The following is a 24910-nucleotide window of genomic DNA, read 5'->3' on the forward strand; positions in this document are numbered from 1 at the left end:
TATCGCTCTCCGCAGCCAAGGGCGACAACCAGCTGCTACCATATGATGATAAGAACTGGACGAGTATAGCCTAAACAGTCTCCCGGCAGAAATCTGTTGTGCTTCCAGACAGACCGCTGCGAGCAAAGTGTTTAGAAACCCCCCGAAGAAATAATTATATGTCTGAGCAAAAGGCTTGGGAATGCGCAACGCAATGACTTTGAACGCTGTGACTCGCAGATGTCAAAGAAGCGGTGGGCAAGTGGGCTAACATGTGCATGAATCACTGGGCCAGCCACCTGCCATCACTCACTGTCAGGATGCCAGTGGGTGTCTGGAAGTCTTAGTGCTTGCAGGTGCGCCACACACTGGCACCTGTCAGCACTTGTAGGCGGATTCATCATCAACCAACCGGGCTTGTTTGACACGGTCTGTGGTAGAAATCAATTTCGGTGACTAATTGTCAGCAAGGCCTTCTCTGACAGCTTAAATGTTATCATAAGCACTATATATACACAATAGGGGTGTGCCCCAAAAAAATCGATTCTCAATTAGTACGATTCAGAATCTATTTTAAATGTCCCAAAAATCGATTTCATTTAAAGTATTTTATACTGTCTTGCCTTTGTCTGTGTGTGCCTTTATTTGGAGCGCTGTTCATGTTGTACACGGTTTGGCCACTGAGGGGCAGTGTTAATACACTGTTAAGTTGTAGCCACATTAGAGAGTAGAAGGAAAAAGTCACGGTCAAGTTATTCCGATAAAAGTTTTTTTTTTTCTTTCAGCGTGGCGCCAGTCATTTAAGCGATAAAAGTGCCGCAAGTAGCGCGCTAATTAGCATTAGCGAGTCGGACTGGAGTAGATCATTACAATTCCTAAATCTATAGATTGAAGCAAAAATCTTTTTAATAAAAAAATCGTTCTTAATCGAAAATAGATTCTGAATCGAATCGCACACCCAAAAATCTGAACCGAATCGAATCGTGAGACATTCAAAGATTCCCACCCCTAGTATACAATCTAAATTGGTTCCATGGAATTATTTTAATCTATACTCTTCAACCCGTCGAACTTTTAGTCAGGGTATTTTCATTTTATGCTCATGCACATTTTTAAAAAAAACATTTGGCCATCAAGTTTGAATGAACTAAAAAAGCCAGACCATCGAAAGGGTGTGAAAACAGCAGCCCTCTGCTCTATGTGCGTCGTCATTGGTGTTCCACTTTTCATTTTGAACAACTTAAATTTCAATATCGGGACACAAAAGAACAAGAGGCGAAAACAATCAAATTTGAACGGTGCTTTTGTCAGACTGAAGCACTCTCATATCCTGCCTTGTAAATCTGCTGTCACCAGAAAATAAAGCAGCATCTGAGCCGGGATGCGTGAGGCTGCGGGCCGATTAGATTTGGGGGGCTGATTAAATGCAGCTGTTGCACTTGGGAGACACAGTGCAACCACTCCACACTGCAGCATTCGACATAGTCGGAGTGCTGCTTGGAAAAGTGCTTGACTCAGTGTGTGATGGTGGGCATGCTCGCACCAACACAGCATTCAGTCTCACGTTGGTAGTGGTATTGGCATAATACACTATTAACTCATTCACTGCCATTGACGGCTATAGACGTCAAAAATTCATTTGAACTATTTCTATTAGTTTAACTTTAAGTTTAACTAAGTGCTACTAACACAGAATCAATTTACAGTCAACTCAAAATTATTAATATCCATCTATTTATTTTCTATAGCGACTGCCAATCCCAGTTCACTTTAGCTGATTGGCGGGGTACACTCTTAACTTTACACAATTAACGGTTATAAACGTCAAAAAATCATTTAAACTATTTATATTAGTTTAGCATCTTTTTTCTACTTTTGTTAACAAGAGTATGAAAACCTAGAAGAAAATTATTGTACATTTAGAACAGAGATAAAAGTTGTGATTAATCTTGAGTTAACTCCTGAAGTCATGCGATTATTTACAATTACAAATTGTAATCGCCTGACGCCCCTAATTTTTTTATAATTTATTTGCCTGATGCCCCTATTTTTTAATACTCTTTTCTTTAAAAAATAAAATAAAATAAAATATTATTTTTAAAAAATGTCTAGGTTTTCATAATCTTGTTAACAAAAGTGAGAAAAAAGTTAAACTAATAGAAATAGTTCAAATGAATTGTTGACGTTTATAGCCGTCAATGGCAGTGAATGAGTTAATAAGTTTTGTATTTATCGTCATTTTTTTCCACAAATATTTTGTTTGCTCTCTAATGTAAAGTAATTCAAATAACTGCGTGTTATGGTATGCCTTGCCAAGATTGCAGGTCCATTCACTCTTTGCACGAGCTTGGGAGGAATCTCTAAGATTTGATTTTCATGCAAGACAAGCCCCTCCACAGTTTGCTATTGTTGTTCATGAAGGGCTGAATGCTGAGTTCCCCACAAGGTTTATCATGGGTCGTCATGGTCTGTACAGCCAGGAGACACCTTGTGACTTGTTCTTTGGGTTTCAAAGTCTACTCTTCCAAGTGAAAGAATTTGGAACAACTTGAAGGGCGAATATTACAAGCTCCATCCCACAATGAACTAAGTTGATGTGATTCCTGTGTGACTTGAGAAGTTGGTATCGAATTCTGGTGCTCTGCTTATAGCTATTTGTTATAAAAATCCATACATTAACTCTTTGACTGCCAAAAACGTTAAATAACGTTTAGTAAAATCCTATGGAGGAGTGCCAAAGACGTTAAAATACGTTTTTTTTTAAACAGAGGTGAAACTAACCATTTTCTATTGTTGATTACTGAAAAACGGAATAAGGTAGAAACAAACTTTTTTTTCTGATGAAAGATGAGAGTCCAATCTTTCATTTGGTAGTATGTATGTTTCCATAGTCCAAACACATAATTTTCTGTGGACCTTGAAAGATCAGTCAAAAATGCTTAAATCGGCTGGCACCCACGGCATCCCTTTTCTGAAAACGTCTGGCAGTCAAAGAGCTAACAAACAAAAAAGTAAAAACTGTGGCGTGTGTGGGCTGGGGTGGGGGTTTGTATCACAGTAAATAAATTATTCACAAGTATAGCTTGGCAGAAAGTGAACAATTATTTTAAAAAGGAGGTATGAAGCTGTTTAATGCCAAACTTAAAATAAAACAAAAAATAATTTTCAACCACATGCCTTTGCTTTTCAACAGTTAGTTTAACTTGATGCCAACAAACAATGCCAACGCCACAGATGGCTAACTAATAGCATTGATGCTGCAGTGTCATACCCCTTAAAGCAACCGATACTTTATATTTAAATGTAAACATTTGAGCAATGCATAGAAACATGATACATACTACTGTACTGAGTCAGATGTGAAACTCTTTGTTTGTTTGTTTTACATTGCAGCAAGTGGTTTAATTACCGACTTCGTCATAATATCATTACTATGTTTAAGGCTCTTTGTTTTTCTTGATTAAAAAACATTACAAAATAAAAAATTCCATTGGGTTTTTCTGGAAGACTAAAACGAATTAATGTTATTTCAGTTCATTTTAATTGGGATAGACGATTTGAGATACAAATAAAAAAAATTTTTTTTATTAATTTCTAAGGGGTGTCAATTATACACTGATTTTCACTATTGGTGGGCTGAGCCCGGTCCCAATACCGGGACCCACTGAACTGTACATAAGACGCCCAAAGTTAGTCTCCGCATCCTTATTTGGCGACGGGTGAGGAGAGCACGTAAGGACTGTCAGGGCTCATTAGGTTTTGACATAAGGCTGCTCTTTCTGTTTACATGTGTATAACCACTTGAAATCATGCTCGCACCACTACACTGACCTCCGCATGACCCCTCCCCCCCCCCCCCCTTCCCTTGTTGACAGAGGATGTCTAAACAAAGATGACAGCAACGTCTGCGCACACACAACACGTCCATTTGGGCTTACAATGCAGGGGCGAACAACAAGCAAAATAACTCACCCAAACACCCCCCCCCCCCCCCCCACACCTCTACTAAGCTCCTAGCAAATATCAACCATGAAAGGTCAGGTATATCATACTGTATTTCCTGCTGCTTTTCCCCTTCAGGAGATCTTGGCATGGTCCAGTTCACCCGAGATGTGCCAGCCTTGGCAGGGCTTTACCCACAGCACCCCCCAATACTCCAATGGGGTGGAGTAAACACGCTGCCAATGCCTGTAGGCTTCAGGGGGAACAAAGAGAAGCTTGTCACAGGGCACTAGAAGAGTAAATGATGGCATTCAAGCCAGCTGCTTAACCATCGTCGGACAGAGTATTGGCTGGGATTTAAAAAAAAAAAAAGACTTAAAATGTGGTTTCCAAGCATTGGGTGGCCTTTCTGGCTTGGTTCTGACTGAAGGAATAACGGCGCGTCCGTCACACAGTGGGAGGCTTAAGCCTGTGAGGTGCATCCTAAGAGGCTGAAGGTCAAGGATGACAGTGATTTAAAGACGGGGATGTGCATCGGCGAGGAGTAAAAAATGTTGCCAAGAACACCGATTGCCACAAACGGATACGATTGAACTTTTACAGTATAAATGAACCATAGTTTCGTTGAGAGGAACCAGTTGAGGTGGCTCGGGCATCTGATTCGGATGCCTCCTGGACGCCTCCCTGGGGAGGTGTTCCGGGCATGTCCTGCCGGCGGGAGGCCCCGGGGACGACCCAGGACACGCTGGAGAGACTACGTCTCTCGGCTGGCCTGGGAACGCCTTGGGGTCCCGTCGGAGGAGCTGGGTGAAGTGGCTGGGGAGAGGGAAGTCTGGGCTTCCCTGCTGAAGCTGCAGCCCCCGCGACCGGATAAGCGGAATTGAAAACGGAACGGAACGGAAAATGAACCGTAGTGTTTGCATTCTCAGGGTTGGACTCAGATTACAGAAGTGCTTCCAGTAGCAGGAAGATTCATTCCCACACTGTAGTAGCGCTTTTATAGAAAACATGTGTGAATACTATACTAACTTCCTGACCCCATTTCCCATGGGTTCAGCGGTAGCCCGGTGTTTTACCGTTTCATATAAAAAGAATCTCTGCACAGTGGTGTCCTGGCATCTACTGTAAGAATGGATGGGCAGGGCTAGGTATACTCGCACGGTAAGGGAGGAGTAGGACAGAGAGGTCAGAGCTCATTGAGATTCAGGTCATGCTCAGCCGAGGTTCCCGGGGGTGCTCGACTACAAGCTGCAAGCTGACAGGCGGGGAACGGAGGGTGCAAACCTGCTGATAATCACGCGCTCTCTCTCTCCCGGCACGTATGGATGCCCGGTCACATATGTTTGCGGTGTGTGTGCTCTCGAAATCGACAGCTTTACAGCACTTATCCTAATGGGAAAGCAAAACTGGGCCAATGGGAGAGCATCCAAATGAGTACATTGCTTGGGAAACCCTCTAACAGGAAAAAATATGGAAGAAATAGCCGGCGACTGGCTTTGCCACAGCTGTCAAGAATCATCCCGTCACGGGAGTGCTGCCTTAAGGTCCCGAGAGGACAGCCGTGAAAATAAAGTCCCGGGGATTCAATAGGGGGGCTTTTTGCCACCATCCTCAACGACCACCACCAGCTTCCTGAGATCCTTAACCCTGGAGAACCCAAGAACCCTTTTCTTCTTTGGAAAATTATGAATTATACATTAAATGGCTGCTATAAGTTCACTGAACACCAAAATATATGTTTTTTCAATTTATTTAGGATGAGGGCGAAATTTGACCCTTTGGGATTTAGGGGTATCATTTGGAAAAATCTGAATAACCAAAACTGTCAGTAAACTATTTAGAATTTAAGAAAATAATCAATCAAATACACAGCTACATTGAACAATATTATTTTTTTTGTTTTATTTGTTGCATTTTAGCCATCTTGTCACCACCACTCTGGCTCATGTAAGTGCAATACTCATCCACTAGATGGCCCCATGCAGGGGTCAGAAGTGGCACTCTGGACTTTTGAAGTTAAATTTGTAAAAAAAAAAAAAAAAAAAAAAAAGAGGTCTTTGTTATTTGAGTAGCAGAATTTATAGGGGCCAAATTTGACCCCGTGGGTTCTCCAGGGTTAAACTGCTACAAACGTATTGATTTTGCTTGAAGAAGAATAATCAAGTGAGCATTCTGTAGTATCCGTTAAGGTTAAATAATAGTCGAGAGCTTTGTGCGGGGACCTCCCGCTGTTGGCTAAAGCGTCATAGATCAGGGCGATCTAACAGTTGTGGGTGTGCATATTTACTGACTGACTGGCTGCTCAAGCAGAAAGGAAAGGGAGGCTCTTTGGTATGTGCACCCCCCCCCCCCAAAAAAAAAAAGAGTTGTGCACTGATGTGAGAAGCCACTAAAATGTTTTCATGGCGGAGGTTAACTGTGCCTAACTCATTAGAGTAAGCATGAGGGGCAGAAGGAGGTTTTAAGGCGGCGGGAATGACCAAAACGATTGGCCTCTCCCTCTTTCATCTGCCTGAATCCTTGTTCAGAATGCAGCAAATTCTGGACACCCTGCTGCTCGGTCACCGCAGCAAACCCCATCCCTGCGAAGGGGATTAACATCACTCACAGGGTGGATGCTTCACTTCGCATTTAGGAACAGTAAATAAAGAAAGAAATGTGTTAAACGTACGTGTGGCCATTCGCAGAGTTTGCCCAATTTCGAAGATCAAGACCGCACGGACAAATTCCGAGCAAATGTGACAGTACTACAAAAGGGATGTGAATATTTTAAACTGTTGGGGTAAAAGCAATTCAAATTGCGTAAAGTAGCTAACAGAGTGCTAAGTCAATAAGGGACCAAGCCCATACTTATTTATACCCATTGCATTGGGTTGACAATTTGACCGACCCCAGCACGTTGAGTCAAGATTTCGGGGTTAAAAACTACCTATACTGATGAGTAAACGCAGCAGAAGAAGTACTAGAAGAAGAAGTAGTAGAAGAAGAAGAAACTCCCGCCGCAGCAAGTCACTCGCATTTTAAATGGGCCCCAATCCTTGCATTCAAAAACAGCTGTTGCCCCCTGAGCCATTTAGGAACGTTACATTCAATTTACTACAATTTCGGTACACAACAAAACCCGTCCAAAATGGCGGCCAGCTTCAGCCCGTCCACCAAAACACAATCTTCAACCCGATCTGCTGAGTCGCCCTTGGGTAAAAGTAACCCAATCCGCTCAAATAAATGAATCGATTAATTGATCGTTAATTTCCCTCATTGTAAATCAAGGCAATGCATTTAAACGCCCAATTTAAATGGCTTCATTAAACCTTCTTTGATTAAAAACTCCTTTCTAGAAATAAAAGCGATTTGATGAGAACCGCGTCTGAAGCTGAAGTTCGGAATACAGATGAAAAATTGAAGTGTAGGAATAATGGCAATCGGCGGGCTCATCGTGAGATTAATTGAGTGGAAAGGAGCGAAAAGCTCCTCAAGGTCAGGACAAGGAGGTGTGATGGAAGTTTGAACCACAGCCACACACACAACAAGTTTCCTCCCTCAAAAACCTGCCTGACCTTCAAAAACTAAAGCAATATTTTGAGACCAATTAAAAAAAAAAAAAACTGGCTAGCCTCGTCAGAGCCCTGCCTGCTACTGAACGAATAAAAGTCTGCTTCAGAATCATATTCTCTGTTGCGGCTTGCCCCGCTGCATGTTCCCGCTTTTAACCTTAATCTCCACCCGTAATAAATAATGACAGCGGCACATGCTGCTCTCCAGGAGAGGCCAATCAATCGAGCTCCTGGAAGATTAGCCTTAAACGACTTAGCCTCGCAGAGTGGCAAATCCAGAGGCTCTCTGGCTTGTGATGCACTCTCAGTTACTGTAACGTTGCGGAGTGCTCGCGAGTTGACACATTGAACTGCAACACAAATGCGTCCCACAGTAGGGTCAAAAAGGGGGAGCAGAATATGTAGCTTCTTCCAACATAATTAGATAGCTTTCACGTTTGACATGGCAAAAAAACGACAATGCAAACTGAAGTTGAGATCCAGGTTTGGTAGAACTTGGATTAACTCTCACTCGGAGGCCAAACATCAATAGGATCCTATGCAACATTTTAATCTGTTTAGGATGAGCCTTTTTTTAGTTTATCATCAAGAGGCGGATTTCGCCAACACAAATGTGTTGTCCCTTTTTTTGTCTTTTTCTTTTTTTTTGTTCTAAGAAAAAAAATAATAATAATGTTTTGTCCCACTACTACACAGGTCCTGTCCCAGCGTCCCATTTTTTTTTTGCTGTTTGTATGTCAATCACACAGTTATCATAGCGACTCATACGGTGAACCAATTAAAAGGGAATTTAACTGTTAAATATTTACTTTCACATTCACATTCTCATCTGCATGTAATCGCTAGCAAGCATGTTTTCATCATACCGAAACTTGAAGCACACGTCGTGCTTCAATGCCTAAGAATCATGGGAAATGTAGTCCTACTAGACTTATAGCTGCCTTGACCAAGCAAAAAAAGGCTGCAAAATGGTGAGTGTATTAACTTTTTTAGCGCTGTTGAACAAGATATCGTTTAGCATTAGCTAAAGTAATAGCAAGTCATTCCTATAATTCACATTGACAATTTCCAAAATGGAATCGTTCCTAAACTTCTTGATGGGAATTCACTTTCCATAAATTTGAGGGAGAACATGAAAACTCAGAAAGGCCAGAAAGAGAGATTTGATGGCACGCTAACTAATACGCCACATTGCTATCCAAAGCCAAGTAAATATATTGCGATCTTAGTTGCGCTTACATTGCTCAAAAACCGCTAATGAATTGCCAAAGTAATCAAAAATCTTAAGATGAAACGATGAGCAGCCTTATGGCAGCCTGGTTGCCTGGCAACAGTGTTGGCTAGGTGTAGATAGGGAATAAAATGTGGTGAGCACATGTGTGAAGCGGTTATCATCTGTAAATCATAAACTTTTGGACAATTGGTTTTGCTACATCTCCTGGGTGAAAACAGACATTATGAAAGTAACAATTTGGGATATTTTTTTCTGATATTTTCACTACTGACGCAAAGAGCACTTGTTGGTAAAAGACTGTGCTGAGAGAATAAGGCTCATTTTCCACAGAAGTGGCGGACATTGCAAATGTAAGGCAGGCAGCTGTTGCTGCAATGTCGGAAGGCTGCCACTTCCTGGAAGGTTTTAGGTCCTGGTGATGACAACATTTTTCCAGTGGAACAGCAAGACCCCACTGTAACCATAGCAACATTGAAAGAATTGTAGCTCCCAATAAATTTGAACTCATTTGGCGCAACAGGAAATGTGCTTAACTCTACCTCATATTCTAAAATGCCTCTGTTGTATCCTTTCCTGGGCATTGGGTGCAATTTGTATCCCTGCGTGACATAATGATGCAATTACTGTGACCACATGCATGGATTTTGGAGGATAAAGTACAAAGGATGCTAAGACCACATCCTATTTTGAGTATTCTCCGGCACATCCAAAATCACTGGCTGAGAGGTTAAGCCGACTAGCTGGGCTGTGATAGCGCTGCAAGCACGCACAGCGGGGCGCGCTTGGACGCACGCTTGGCCACTCTGAGGTTTAGGCTTACTCTCAGGAAGAAGCAATCCTTCTGACTAATTCAACAACATATCAACAATAGATGAAGCAGGGCTACGAGTGACACTGCTTGTAAGAGCTTTGGAGAAGTGCAACGTGAGGTTTTTCGCTTTGGACGCAAATAGATTTTAGTCTCGTGAAGCTTGGATCGCTTTTAAACCAGGTCTCCTTGGTAACGCAACAGTATGCAGCATGGTTGGCCTGTGGTGGTTGATTGTTATTTTACAGTGGACCAATATTGAAAAAGAAAATTCCGTTTGATCCAATTATTTGTGAAAAACGTATATTAATGTTTATCAGCATTTTATGGAAAAAAAAAATGGCCGTAAATTATACACGATTATTGCTATTCATGGGCCGATCCGGTCCCTATACCGTATTGTACTGAACAAATTTATACACAGGATCATCAAAACTCAAGGTAGCTAACATCACAATTTTCTTCCTGGGGCACTCAATTGTGCCTTAACTCATTCACTGCCATTGACGGCTATAGACGTCAAAAATTCATTTGGACTATTTCTATTAGAGTGCGAGTATGAAAACCTAGATTTTGTTGTTGTGGTAAATTTAGAACAGATTAATCGTTAGTTAACTAGTGAAGTCATGTGATTCATTACAATTAAAAATTGTAATCGCCTGACGGGCCTGAAAAAAAAAATACAAAAATAAAAATAAGGGTAATTTAATCTTAACAGGGATGTGATTTGACCAAAGTGAAATTATCTGAAAATTTAGCCGGGGGTCTGGGGGCCGCTGGCACCCAGCTAGGTCCAGAGCTCATGGGTTTTCCGTGTTTTTAAGTACTTTCAATGCACTCACATGACAAAGAAATAGACAAAACAACAGCATAAAGTTTCAATGTATATTGAACTATCCCATATAAAATGGCAGTTTTAGTCAACTCAAAATCAGTCACATTCAAAAACATTGGACTGCCTTTGCTTTTAAAAACTATCACTGAGAATATCATCATATCTAACTAATGTGATTACTAAGTTAACACATAAATAATGTTGAAGAGTTCAAATTTCATGAACAAATAATTGTATCATGACCAAATGAAAAGTAACTCATATTAGAGCATACCACGAATGTCTTTGTTATAGCAGAAGATGTTATCTGTCGGAGTCATGTGCATAGACAATGAACTACTATATTAAAAAAAATAAATAAATAAAAAAAAAAAAAATCGGGATTTTTTTTTGGGGGGGGAGTTAAAAAAAAGCGGAATTCCGCGAATTAGCGGAAAAATCACATCCCTGTCTTAATTAATCGCATGATAATTTTATATCTGTTGTAAATGTACAGTAAAAAAAATTCTAGGTTTTCATAAAAAATTTAATGAAATGAAAAAAAAAAAAGAATATGAATTTTTGACGTCTATAGTCGTCAATGGCAGTGAATGAGTTAATATACCAAAGATACAATCAATCAAATCCATACATTCAACCAATTAACCGATTACTATGCCCGTCTCCGGTAGAAATGCATTTTAAAGTTGCATTTATCGACATTGTACTAGAGTGGACTGCTTCAAGGGGAAATGTAATACAGTGTAAAAGTATGTTCTTAAATAACCACTGACCATCGTTATCGTTCCCCACGGAGCCATGCAGGTGCACTGAGCATCCGTAACGGTCAAAACAGTCTTGTAAATAATTCATAGCTAGCTCTGACTTGTATTAGCCACACCTGCACGAGATCCAATAAAAGGGATGAGACAAAGATTTGGCCATTTTGCCTTCGCAAATACAATAATGGTCAGAATTGATTAAGGCTAATGTGTTTTAATATTTTACTAGAAATAATTATGTACAGCAGTTTTTCATGACAATGGATGGTGCACAAGTGGACTTCCTCTGTTTAGTACGTTAACAACCGTAATTGAAGTCGATCTCAGTCTTTCATATTAATGTTTTTTTTTTTGCATAAACAAATTAATTTTTTATTTAATTTTTTTTAATACAGATTAATCTATTGTGAGAGCGTGTTAAAAATACATGGGAAGAAAAATAATCACATTATTAGAAAAATAAATATCACATTCAGATTACATTTCTAAATTGTTTAGCCCTTATTTCACCCGTACACAAATTCTCCAGAAAGTTTCCAACTTGTATGCAAAAACACCAAAAACATAAAAACAACAACGTGCTCTTCTTAATTGCAGGCGCATGGTTCGCACTTATGTTGTTGTCATTTGATTGTGGTTTCACTAATCAAATGCATGTGACATACTGTTACAAGCGTCTGCATTTGCGGCCGCACTCCGTTTGCAGTAATGTCAGCAAATTTTTAGTTTGGATTTTTAATCGAAATGACTACTAAAATGTATCATAGAAATACAAATCTGCACTCAAGCGTTGAATGGTGAGCAGCGGCGTGCAAATTATAACCGGCACCTCGACTGCTCTTAGAGTGACAGACACGACACTCCCCTCGGACAAATCCACTAAAATCTATTAAGGATCATTGCCTGGATGCCCCCCATTGACCGCGCTTTGATTCTTTTTGAGTTGGACTTCCTCATTTTAGCATTCAACAGTTGGATGAGGGCAGCTTAAAGAATGCCAAAGAGGTTTGATTGACAAAAAAAAAAAAAGTGGAGTGGAGAGAACCTGAGCTTAGCTGCACTCTTGCTGCAGGACAGAAGAATCCACTATCCTCTGAGGTGCACTACACAACCGTTCACACAACTGCAGCTTTTTATTTTATTTTATTTTTTACTTGTCACACTCAAGAAAAACAATCGCTATTGTGTGCGTGCGGCTTTTCCTCGCCTCAGAATATTCTTCATCCACCTTCCCAGTCACATGTAGCCTTCATTTTCCCGAGAGAGCCCCAGATTCAATTACAGAGAAGCCCATGGCAGGACTCAGGTGTCCAGGTAAAGAAATGAAAGAATTTCTGATACATGTCAATAAATACATTTGGGGATCACCGCTGACTGACAGCATTTCCGTTTTGATCACGGCTTAAAGAAACAATGTGTCATGTAATGAAAATTACAGCTTGAGTGGATGGTGCGCTTGTAATAAGTGCCAGGATCAAGTTTTTCACTTTGCTTTGCCGCACGCTAAAATGACCCCCATTAGGTGTTGAAAATACTATAATATAATACAATATATATATATATATATATATATATAATACTAATAGTAGTGCCCTGACTGAAGAGTTTAATTTGTTAGCTTGTAAGTCAATTTACTTGGTGGCATAAGCTAGCATGTCATTTAAATTGTGGCTTACAATACAAACCAAAAAAATAACTAAATGACAGCTTGTTACTTGGTAAACTTGTAAGTTGGGGCACTGTTAAATCAAGGTAACACTGAACTTAACTTGTCCTTGCTAGCGCTCGGACTCGGACACTAAATCGTAATTTGCTCTTCCAAATTGACTCCAACAGCACTTACTGTACATAGCACCTTATCTACACCATGTCCGACGTGGTTTACAAAGCCTCACATTCAATTATTTAAAAACACATCAAGTGAATCGGAGAGTATTGGCGCATTGAGGCAGCTGCTTCAACCTACAGAATCGTTTTTTAACTCTTTTCAGCGTAAAATGGCTTACTTTGACCACCTCGCCCTATCCTGGCCAACGGTAGAACCCAGGGTGGGTTTTTGCACATTTTTAATCAAGTCAATCCATTACAGTATTTTTGTTTTGTAATAGTGTCATTTTAGCTACCGCTAAGCTAGCAGGAGAGTTCATCACACAACAAAATGGCAAACTCCCTTCGTTTGTTGCCCTGCCGTGAGAATCCAAGAGCAAAGTAACGACAAAGGCGTTGAAAGACTGTCGAGATGGCCTTTATTGACTGACTTCTTCATAGTTTAGTTTAATGCTCATTAGCTGGCTAAATAGTTGTTTTGTACTAGTGCACTAGCGTCATATTAGCTACCGCTAAGCTAGCAGGACCAAGAGCAAAGTAACGACAAAGGCGTTGAAAGACTGTCGAGATGGCCTTTATTGACTGACTTCTTCATAGTTTAGTTAAATGCTCATTAGCTGGCTAAATAGTTGTTTTGTACTAGAGTACTAGCATCATATTAGCTACCGCTAAGCTAGCAGGACCAAGAGCAAAGTAACGACAAACGCGTTGAAAGACTGTCGAGATGGCCTTTATTGACTGACTTCTTCATAGTTTAGCTTAATGCTCATTAGCTGGCTAAATAGTTGTTTTGTACTAGTGCACTAGCATCATATTAGCTACCGCTAAGCTAGCAGGACCAAGAGCAAAGTAACGACAAACACGTCGAAAGACTGTCGAGATGGCCTTTATTGACTGACTTTCTTCATAGTTTAGTTAAATGCTCATTAGCTGGCTAAATAGTTGTTTTGTACTAGTGTACTAGCGTCATATTAGCTACCGCTAAGCTAGCAGGACCAAGAGCAAAGTAACGACAAACGCGTTGAAAGACTGTCGAGATGGCCTTTATTGACTGACTTCTTCATAGTTTAGTTAAATGCTCATTAGCTGGCTAAATAGTTGTTTTGTACTAGTGTACTAGCGTCATAGTAGCTACCGCTAAGCTAGCAGGACCAAGAGCAAAGTAACGACAAACGCGTTGAAAGACTGTCGAGATGGCCTTTATTGACTGACTTCTTCGTAGTTTAGTTTAATGCTCATTTGCTGGCTAAATAGTTGTTTTGTACTAGAGTACTAGCATCATATTAGCTACCGCTAAGCTAGCAGGACCAAGAGCAAAGTAACGACAAACGCATTGAAAGACTGCCGAGATGGCCTTTATTGACTGACTTCTTCATAGTTTAGTTAAATGCTCATTAGCTGGCTAAATAGTTGTTTTGTACTAGTGTACTAGCGTCATATTAGCTACCGCTAAGCTAGCAGGACCAAGAGCAAAGTAACAACAAACGCGTTGAAAGACTGTCGAGATGGCCTTTATTGACTGACTTCTTCATAGTTTACCTTAATGCTCATTAGCTGGCTAAATAGTTGTTTTGTACTAGAGTACTAGCATCATATTAGCTACCGCTAAGCTAGCAGGACCAAGAGCAAAGTAACAACAAACGCGTTGAAAGACTGTCGAGATGGCCTTTATTGACTGACTTCTTCATAGTTTAGTTAAATCCTCATTAGCTGGCTAAATAGTTGTTTTGTACTAGTGTACTAGCCTCATATTAGCTACCGCTAAGCTAGCAGGACCAAGAGCAAAGTAGCGACAAAGGTGTTGAAAGACTGTCGAGGTGGCCTTTATTGACTGACTTCTTCATAGTTTAGTTTAATGCTCATTAGCTGGCTAAATAGTTGTTTTGTACTAGTGCACTAGCGTCATATTAGCTACCGCTAAGCTAGGAGGACCAAGAGCAAAGTAACGACAAACGCGTTGAAAGACTGTCGAGATGGCCTTTATTGACTGACTTCTTCATAGTTTAGCTTAATGCTCATTAGCTGGCTAAATAGTTGTTTTGTACTAGTGCACTAGCGTCATATTAGCTACCGCTAAGCTAGCAGGACCAAGAGCAAAGTAACGACAAACGCGTTGAAAGACTGTCGAGATGGCCTTTATTGACTGACTTCTTCATAGTTTAGCTTAATGCTCATTAGCTGGCTAAATAGTTGTTTTGTACTAGTGCACTAGCATCATATTAGCTACCGCTAAGCTAGCAGGACCAAGAGCAAAGTAACGACAAACGCGTTGAAAGACTGTCGAGATGGCCTTTATTGACTGACTTCTTCATAGTTTAGTTAAATGCTCATTAGCTGGCTAAATAGTTGTTTTGTACTAGTGTACTAGCGTCATATTAGCTACCGCTAAGCTAGGAGGACCAAGAGCAAAGTAACGACAAACGCGTTGAAAGACTGTCGAGATGGCCTTTATTGACTGACTTCTTCATAGTTTAGTTAAATGCTCATTAGCTGGCTAAATAGTTGTTTTGTACTAGTGTACTAGCGTCATATTAGCTACCGCTAAGCTAGCAGGACCAAGAGCAAACTCCCTTCGTTTGTTGCCCTGCCGTGACAAACCAAGAGCAAAGTAACGACAATAGTTTAGTTAAAACACTCATTAGCTGGCTAAATATGGCTAAAACAAGCAGTAAATGTAATGCGTGTCTAAGAAGTAATAACATTTCCAGGAGAAAAGGACAAAAACGGTGCAGTCAGTGCTCCCAGGTACAACAGTCACTACAAGATATTGCACTGTTCAGTTCAGACGTGTTAATTATCCACCTGAATCTCAATGAGAAATTCATAATTTATTAAAGGGGGTCGTGGCGCGGCTCACACCCAATCCCAGAAGGCTTTTACCCTTTATATGAGATCAGGACAAGATCACAGGCAACTGGGGCCGGGAGGAGTCAGCCACACCCGCTAAATACGACCCTGCTGCTACCGAGTCTAATGGCAGACCGTTCCGCAGTTGAGGAGCTTAATGAACGGATCAGAGAGATTCCTCAAAGGGGAAGAAGGTTCAATGGAATAATGCATGAACGGCTTGGAAAATGTCATGGCATCCACTTTTGGTGCATCTGTCACAATGGGGGGTTGCTTGGTAAACATGAGCCCGTAGAGTCAACTGGATCATAAGGATGTTCCGCAAAAGGTACATCCATGCATGGTTACCATAGGAACAACATGAGAGATTTATAATACTCGGCAGGCCGCCCCCAAAGCGTGCACAGTATACAAAAGAAACGCGCTATAGAAATGTTTCATTAGTGCCTGGGTGCTCTTTAAATACTCTGCTTTAAAGGCCAATAATGGAGGTTTTTCACACCCCTTTACACAGTGTTGCAAACACATTTTGGATGGTTTTAAAGCATATTGCTGGTAATATTTGTTGACTAGTTCAATTTTTGTGATGCTCCTTATCAAACTAAAACAAACCTGCATATATGAAAACAGCTTGGTATGAATGTGATTGCGCTCTTAATGAATACTTTAATAGTCAGTAAGACAGCAATTTGTTTCTATATCAGGTGATGCATTTGTGTGTTCATTAAATGAGCTACAATTTTTTTTATTAAAATCATGCATCATGATTAATCTCCCACACCTTCCATATAATAACAATTGCTCCCAACATTCCAGCATCTTAGTATTCTCATCAGCCATCAGCCACCACTCTATGTCCACACTCGCTCATCTTCGGTGGCTCCTGCCCTCTGCAACGGAATTACATTGCCAGGATACGAGGGAGGGTGAGATAAGCCCGCTCCCCCCCGAGTGCAGAATGTCAATTTCCAGCTATGAGAAAAAGGCAAGCATGACTTTATAGATCATGTGAGTAAAGTATTTTTCCATACTTTTACAGTTGTGTTAACGTTTAAAAAAAATCTAATTTGTGAGGTACATTTTTAAGGTGACTTTTTGTTGAGCTTTGGCTATAGTATATATTTAGAATCAAGTATTCGAGTAACTGGATACAAATAGATTTTATATCAAACAACAATACAAAATATGCATATGATGTGCAAGTATTACTTCTGCCCACACCATTCTTACATTCTATACATTGTAACAACCATGACTTCGAAAGCAAGTAGCGAATGCACGGTGAGTGATATGGGTGTCAGCAAATGCCAGTGTAGAGTTGTGAACTCATGTTGTTGTTTTTTATGCTAAAGCATACAGAAGGCTTTGATGCAGCCTCTGAACTGCACAGAACGGTTGAAGCTATGGTAATTATTATAAAAACGGCCAGCGGGTGCCAGCAGAGTATAAGAGATCAACCAGGGTTATGTTGCAAACAAGCTGATTTACCCACAATTCTAAACAGATTTGTGAATAATGAAACTTAGCTATATTCTAATGCTAATCGCTGTAGAATGGAAACATAGAAATATACTTTCTTTTTCTGATGAAAGAAGAGACTCTAATCTTTCTTTCGGTAGGTTTTTATAGCAATAGAACACAATATTCTATGGGCCTTGCAAAATCAGTCAAAATCCAGTAAAACAGCCAGGAGCGAAGGGGATTGCTTCAGTGAAAATGGCTGGGAGTGAATGAGTTTTGAATCTCACATTCAGTTAATATATACTTTTAATAATAAGAGTCTATTTTGATTATTTCTAAACTTTGGAATTGGAAGTGGCCAGTCACCTAGTGAAAGACTGTAAATGGAACTTTGGACTATGGAACCTGGAATCCATTTCCTGAAGCACAATATGGATATAACTCATTCAGTGCCAGCTATTTTTTAGACCCTCCTTTACCCTACCACTTCAAAAAATTTATACACAGTATATATAAATAAGTAACAAATAGTTTGAAGAATTTTCCTAGTCATGAGCATTACATTTTCGTGGTGGTCCTTATTTCCTAGGATGAAACATGGATCATGACAGAACGGCCTCAACTCTCATACAAAAGCCATCATCTATAAACAGCTGCCATTGTGACACATTATACAGTACAAGGTGGAGATTGAGGAGAATATGATAGCACTTCAGTTGCACGTTCCAGGGGACATACGTAGACACGGCCATGACAGCTGACAGCGGCGCCTTCAATAAAAGTGAAACCGGAGAGAGGAGTCCTGTTATGGAATCTGTTATCCTTAATTGTTGTGTGGCCGGGTATCCCCATGCTAGCACACGAGGCTCTGCGTGGAACACCCCATCACCCCAAGGCACATCCCTCAGCCCCCCACCCACCACAACCGCTTGCATATCAGTGGAAGACTCTCTCCACTGACGCTCCTCACCCACCTCTGTCGTCGCCATGGCAACCGACACACAGGCCGCCTGATTCCGTGTAACCTTTCAAAGATTCCACTTGCATTTAATTGTGATATACTGTATGCTCACAGAGGGACTCTAAAGCCATTCGCGGAATGTTACTGGCTGTGTTTCTAAAAAAAACAAAAAAAAAACAAGACAACTTAAAAGCAGCGAGAAGCTCTCCTGCTGGGAAAAGAACAGGAGCAAGAAACATCTATTTTAAGACTCCCCAAAGTGTGAATAAATAAAAAAATATATCTAGTGAATAAATGGATGTGGAAACGATACCAGGGAAGTGGCAATTCCCAGCATTATTGCCGTATCAAGATTCTCTTGATGTCTCCCTGGTGGGGCTGCAATCATTTTGTTGGTTGACATGGGGGGGGGGTATAATAAAAAGAGGCCATTTATCGGTAGACTTGCACCGTTCCTTCATTTGCATTCCTCATTAAAGACAAGCCCCACTCGGCTGGTTGGGGAAGTTTATCACCATCTCCTTAGATTTAAACCAGCCTTGTAGTTTCATTCATCACTGCAGTCTGACTCAATCAACCTGAAACCAACCATCTGCATTGAGGTACTGAAAAAAATACCATTAACAGTGGATGAGTCATATTAGAGAATTGAGAGGAAACGCTAATGGGTTTTGAAAACTCTAACATGGTACAAAAGGGAGTTGGGTTAATGGCTGCTTCCCATTGCTCCTCAAAAACGGCACCGGCCAATCAAATTCTCTTACACCCAAAGAAAAACATCTTCCCCCCCCCCCCCCCCAAATCATGTCCACTGTGACTAAATCACTGTGCCACTTCTACGCCTTGAGCAATGTAAGCGAGGAGAAGCAGACTGCAACCCCGCCATGGCGACCAGGTTTAAAAGGATTTAGCGCGCCGCTCCATGACAAGAAAAAGAAACAGTCACCCCCACCCCCAAATCTGAGCTCAGCCGTTTCTCCAAGTCAACATGTCATACTTAAAAATACACCGCCTGAAACATGAGCTACTGAGAACCTTTTGGTAGTCAGAAATAATAAAGCAGCATGTATGAGGGAGTATGAAGTTCCAAAATTGAAAACTATATATATATATATATACTGAATAACTACATTTATTGTCCTGATAGGGTCACGAGTGCGCACACACGCACATACAAAAAAATAAAGAAATAAAATAAATAAAAAATAAAAATAAAAGAGCAATGATGATGACATGTCAAATCAGTAAAATTACCGAATGAACAATACTGAGCTCTCCATAAAAAAAAAAAAGAAACCTAGCCTAGCTAACAAATACAGGGTACATATACTTATATTTCATGTATTGTAGTCAAATGACAAGTAATTTAAAGTCTTCAATGAACCTAACATAGATGGATTTAGCAGGTGACAGGGAAAAAAAAAAAAAAGGTGCATGAACCACCCTCGGTGCCTTAATAAGAATGGGCCGTGAGCTAATGCCACTGACATGCTAACAGTTAGCATTGATAGTAACGGCTTCCGTTGTTTTATAACACGGTGAAGCAACAAATGTGGGCAGATGTTATATCAATACTCACAAATTCAGATATTCCAAATCCTGTATGAAAAATTACAGCATTTTACCAAGTCTTTTTTCTGCTATTTACTGCCTCCTGGTGGCCAAAGCGGACACACCAGAAGGAGCAGCACAATGACTAGGACGACAACATTAAATGACGCAAAAATGGTGGCTTGATTCTTTTACATTCGACTTAATCTATTTATTTACTTCAATGGCTAAAGACGATTTGAGACACGAGTGTGGGCACGGGAACGAATCAATGTCCTATCACAACTCTCAACGCACCACTGTTTTGCTTTGCCAAGAAACTAAGTGAAGAGGGCTTCATTTAATCAGGCCGTAGCCTCATCTTATAGAGCAAATTGCTTTGCCACAACTTTTGTGGCAGTTACAGGAAATTGAAGACCTTTTTGGGGCGTAGCATCAATTTTCAGTATGGGTTCACTATATCGGACTTGCTGGGCTCTGCTCCGCAGTTGGCAGCAGCCAAAGAATGCACACACTTAGCTCAGCGAGTCAAGGGACGAGCATACTGAGGAGCGAGTTGAAAGAAGCCCTTCATGATGTAGTGAGGTTCTCATCGCTATTCAACTGGTAACAAGGCGCACGGCAACTGCGCTAATTGGGTACCATCCCAGTGAATGGGTGACGGTATGGTGGCTTGATAAGCACTCCTGTGATTCCTACTGAAATCCATATTGAGCCCTTTCTTTATAGTCCTCTGCTGGCCTGGGTGGTCTCTGCTCAGTTCCATGCAGTCAGCGTGAAGTGCAGATCTTCCATGACAGGTGACAGAATACGCTGACAGATGCTTATTCGTTTATTCTATGCTACTTAATCGGAGTCAAGGAAGGGGGCTGGAACCTATCCCTTATTGACCGGTGAAAGTCCGACTACATCTTGAACCGGACGCCAGTCAAGCGTGATTGTGAATGAGTATGGGGATTTAATCCCATCTGATATGACAATCCTTACAATCACAATGCTAAACTCTATTCTTAATCGGAGTCAAGAGGTTGGGGAAAAAAACACACACACACACACACACACAAAGGCTCGGACTTGGACCAAAATCCGCATTCGCTATTCATATTGGCATCGGCCACCGAATGACCTAATTAACTTGAACGAGTTACGTACTCAATGTACATATGCCAAAATACAATCCGCCAAATGAAAAATCCAGTTCTGTCAAAAAGTAAATGGAATAAACTGATGTATCTGATTCCGTACCGTATCATATGTCAAAAACGTATTGGCGATAACACACACCACCACAATGACGCAACATATCAACACACAGAAAGGTTTAGCTTAGCTTACTTTTAAGATCCAAGATCTCATGCCGTTTTTTTTTCTCTTTGGTCTTATTTTAAATCCATCTGCTAGCCTCATCCTAGCTACCGCTAAAGGTATTTTGTTTGTTAGGTCTGGCGCCTACGTTTGAAAACTCCCTTTCATTTTTTGTGGTCCCATTTTAAATCCATCAACTAGCCTCATCCTAGCTAGCGCTAAGCTACGTAGTTTGTTTCTTAGGGAGTTTTCAAACGTGGACACCAGATCTTTCGTTTGTTGCTAGCACGCAGTTAGCCGGCCAAATATTTTTGTTGCTAGGACGGAGTTAGCCGGCCAAATATTTCCATAACTACTTTTGGGCATTCGCACAAATATAGCACATACGTAGCTTTCACCCATGTACGACGACAATGGGCTATGTTAGATATACAGTGACTTGAATTGGAAAATTCCGATTCGGCATTCGTTTTCAACAGCCATTTCGCTACTCATTTTGACCCATCACCGATTGGTGCAAAGCCATGTATTGTGCCACCCCCCGTAGGGCACCACAATCTTCAGGTTTGTATCTCAAGCCTCTATAGACAGATTAGAGTATTATAGCCTATAATGATGGATTATCCTCTAATAACATCAACAGAATAAAAACAAAGACAGCCAGAGCTGCTGTTTCAAATGTTCAATGACAAGGTGGTGAGATTATCAACATCCCCCCCCCCCCGCAAAGCACCTGCCATGTACGCAGCCCAATGTCAACGTATGGCGGATTCCAGGCTAACCAATTACTGTTGCTTTCAGTAGTAATTGCGGAGACAAAAGTGACACATTAAGACTTGTGATGGCACAAAATCAATTCTCACAGTACATGGAAATGCCAATAGATGAAGGGTTACTTTACACACCAAACGCAGGCTCTAATGCGCAAAGCAAAGGTCAAGCACACGTCTCATTATGGTTAAATAAGAAGTAGAGGAGCAGAACATTATTTTACAGATACTATAGAGAATTATGATTTTCAAGTTTCTTCTTCTTCTTTTCTGGAGAGCTCAGTATTGTTCATTTGGTAATTTTACCGATTTGACATGTCATCATCAGTGCTCTCTTTTATTTTTATTTTTTTAAATTATTTATTATTTTAGAGCAATGATGATTTTCAAGTTTCTAATAGCTGCTGCATGTGTTACTGATGATGATGATGACTCCCCCCAACATTTTCCCAAGAAATGTGGCCTAAAAGCATTTCAGCATCCCATCCCCCATTTGATCACATTGGGCACAGGCAACTTTGAAAAACGCCTTGAGCAAACACTGATGAGTCTGAGCGGTTTGGTTTGAAGTCTGTACAAGTAAAAATAGTCCATTTGCATTTGAGCAAATGACTTTTGAAGAACAAACAAGTATTGCAATCAGTAGAGGGGCAGGTTATGATGAAATTTTACACCTTCATCATCCAGTCCTGATTTGGCTCATCTACTCCACACTGTTATTCATGTCTGTGTGGCCAAACGTCATTACCATCTACATACGTGTTCCCAGTTAGCCGGCTAAGTAGGCCACAGTATGGTATGTGACCCCCCCAACATGACGGAATGGCCCCTTTTGTCTCTCAACCATCTGATACCCTGCCCACTCAGCTGGAAACCTGCCTCTTTGAACTGCTTGGGGAAAAAAAAAACAAAAAAAACCTGCAGACTTTTGGTATCATTTACGGCCAAAGAGGTTTAGACCTCACCCACATACAAAAAAAAAAGAAAAAAAAAAGAGAGCAATGATGATGACATGTCAAATCGGTAAAATTACCAAATGAACAATACTGAGCTCTCCCGAAAAAAAAAAAAAAAAAAAAAAGGAGGTTTAGACCTTATACCTCCGGTCACTCAGACTATAAATTCATGTGCGCAGGCCTGGCACCGCTCAGTTACTCGATTAAAAAATGCCATTAATAATTAACAAAGTATGTTGTCGAGCAGCGCTTTTTAAAGTCTGAGGCGTGCGTCTCCTGGGGGGCCGCCGGAGGCCCGGCAGCTCGAGAACAATGAGGAAAAAAAAAAGGATATTTAAACCTTACTGAGGTGTCTTCAGCTATGGTGAAAAAAAAAAAGGACACAGAGTTTTTTGGGTGAGATGAAAACTACTCTGTCCTAGAAGAAAAAGAGGGAAAAAAATCTGCGAGGGTCAGCAGGTAATCACAGTAAAGTTACGTGTTTGTCTTTGGTGTGAAGACGCCTCCAGGCAAAACAAGATTGGGCCGAATGAATTTTTTAGGACATAATGCGAGCTAAATTGACTGAATAAAGGTTTCCATTTGCTTCCGCAGCTCTGCGACAAAAGATTTATTCAGGTCAACAGCAAAAGACAACATAACGCAACAATGCTGGACCGGAATTTAAATTGTACAACGTTTGGGGAATAAAAATACTGTACTGGCTGATGCACAATTTGATCAGGGCTATTTTTTAGCCGTAAGTGGCTTATTTCCATTTCAAGCCATTCATTATGTAAAACATTTTACACATCACCATCCTTTAATTAATAACCCTACTATGGCTCTCCTGTGTGATATTTTGCAGTAATGAGGAGAATAACAAGATGTCCTCAATTTCCATGTCAAACTTGTGCTAGTTTAAACTTCTAAACTTTTCTTCTCTGTCTCTGCCAACTAAAGGTACACTCTAAAACCAGTTACGTCAAAAATAACCCAATTACGGATCAAAAATGGACCGATTCACTTTATGGGTCAATTTGATTTCATACAAAATGACCCCATTTTTTGACCCATGTAAATGATCTGGCCAATATTTATGAGTTGTTTTACGCTGACAGACCTATTTCTTGAGTCAAAGTTGGGTCAATTCGACCCAAGTAGAGGATCGGTCCATTTTTGACCCAGTGTTGGGTTATTTTTTACCCAACTGCTTTAAGAGTGTACACATGATCAGGGATGCACGGATGGTCCAATTTATTTTTTTTGGGTCTTCATTGGGTGTTGGTTGGCATATTCTTGGTGCGTAACACTTCTAGTAATGTAGCCTGTCACTATTGAATATTCTTAGAAACGATAAATCAATTGATTAATCGACTAATCTGATTCATTTAAATTTTGCATTAAAGTGTATTACAAAAGCATTTTTTCCAGTGACTGGTATTTATTTCGTATTCGTATTATAATTAAAAAAAAAAAGGGGGGGGTGATGTTGCATTATGTTACTGGTTCCGTCATTTTCCCCCAAAGTAAAGTAATTTTAAATGTTTTAAGAGTCCCAAAGACATATTTATACGCTTTTTATGTTTTTTTTTTATGCTAGAGCGTACATAAGGCTTTGATGCAGCATCTCAACTGCAAAGAACGGTTGAAGAAATATGGTAGTTATTACACAAACGGCCTGCAGGTGGCAGCAGAGCAAAAGAGACCAACCAGGGCCATGTTGAAAAAAAAATTCTAAATAGATTTGTGAATAATAATGAAACCTCGCTATATTCTAATGCCAATTGCTGCAAAATGGAAACCGATAGAAATATACTTTTTTTTTTTTCCTGATGAAAGAAGAGACTCTAATCTTTCTTTTGGTAGGCTCCATGTTTCACATACGTCGCAAAATAGTCAATCAGCATCCTCATTTAAAAGATTGTGCTTCAGCTTGCATCGCTCACACTGTAGAAGCATCAACTTTCCGCAAACCCTCTCCTTTTATGCTTACTTATGCAACTGTCAATCCATAGCTAATCAACATCAACATGAACAACATGATTTTCCACAAGAGTGCGTTGGCAAATCCTCACCCTGCATGCCAAGTAGATGGGGCACTTGAATATGTAGGAGGTAGTCAGCAGAAGCCGTTTGA

The 24910-nt window shown here is 40.5% G+C and overlaps 1 protein-coding gene across 3 annotated transcripts in view; it reads right to left on the bottom strand.

The window, feature by feature from the left end:
- The window catches only part of LOC144060264 (FERM, ARHGEF and pleckstrin domain-containing protein 1-like), a 53880-nt gene that overhangs the window by 24999 nt on the left and 3971 nt on the right, over positions 1-24910 (bottom strand). The gene's annotated exons all lie outside the window — the stretch shown is intronic.

This window comes from Vanacampus margaritifer, chromosome 11 (assembly GCF_051991255.1).
Source record: "Vanacampus margaritifer isolate UIUO_Vmar chromosome 11, RoL_Vmar_1.0, whole genome shotgun sequence".
Taxonomy (NCBI): Eukaryota; Metazoa; Chordata; class Actinopteri; order Syngnathiformes; family Syngnathidae; genus Vanacampus; species Vanacampus margaritifer.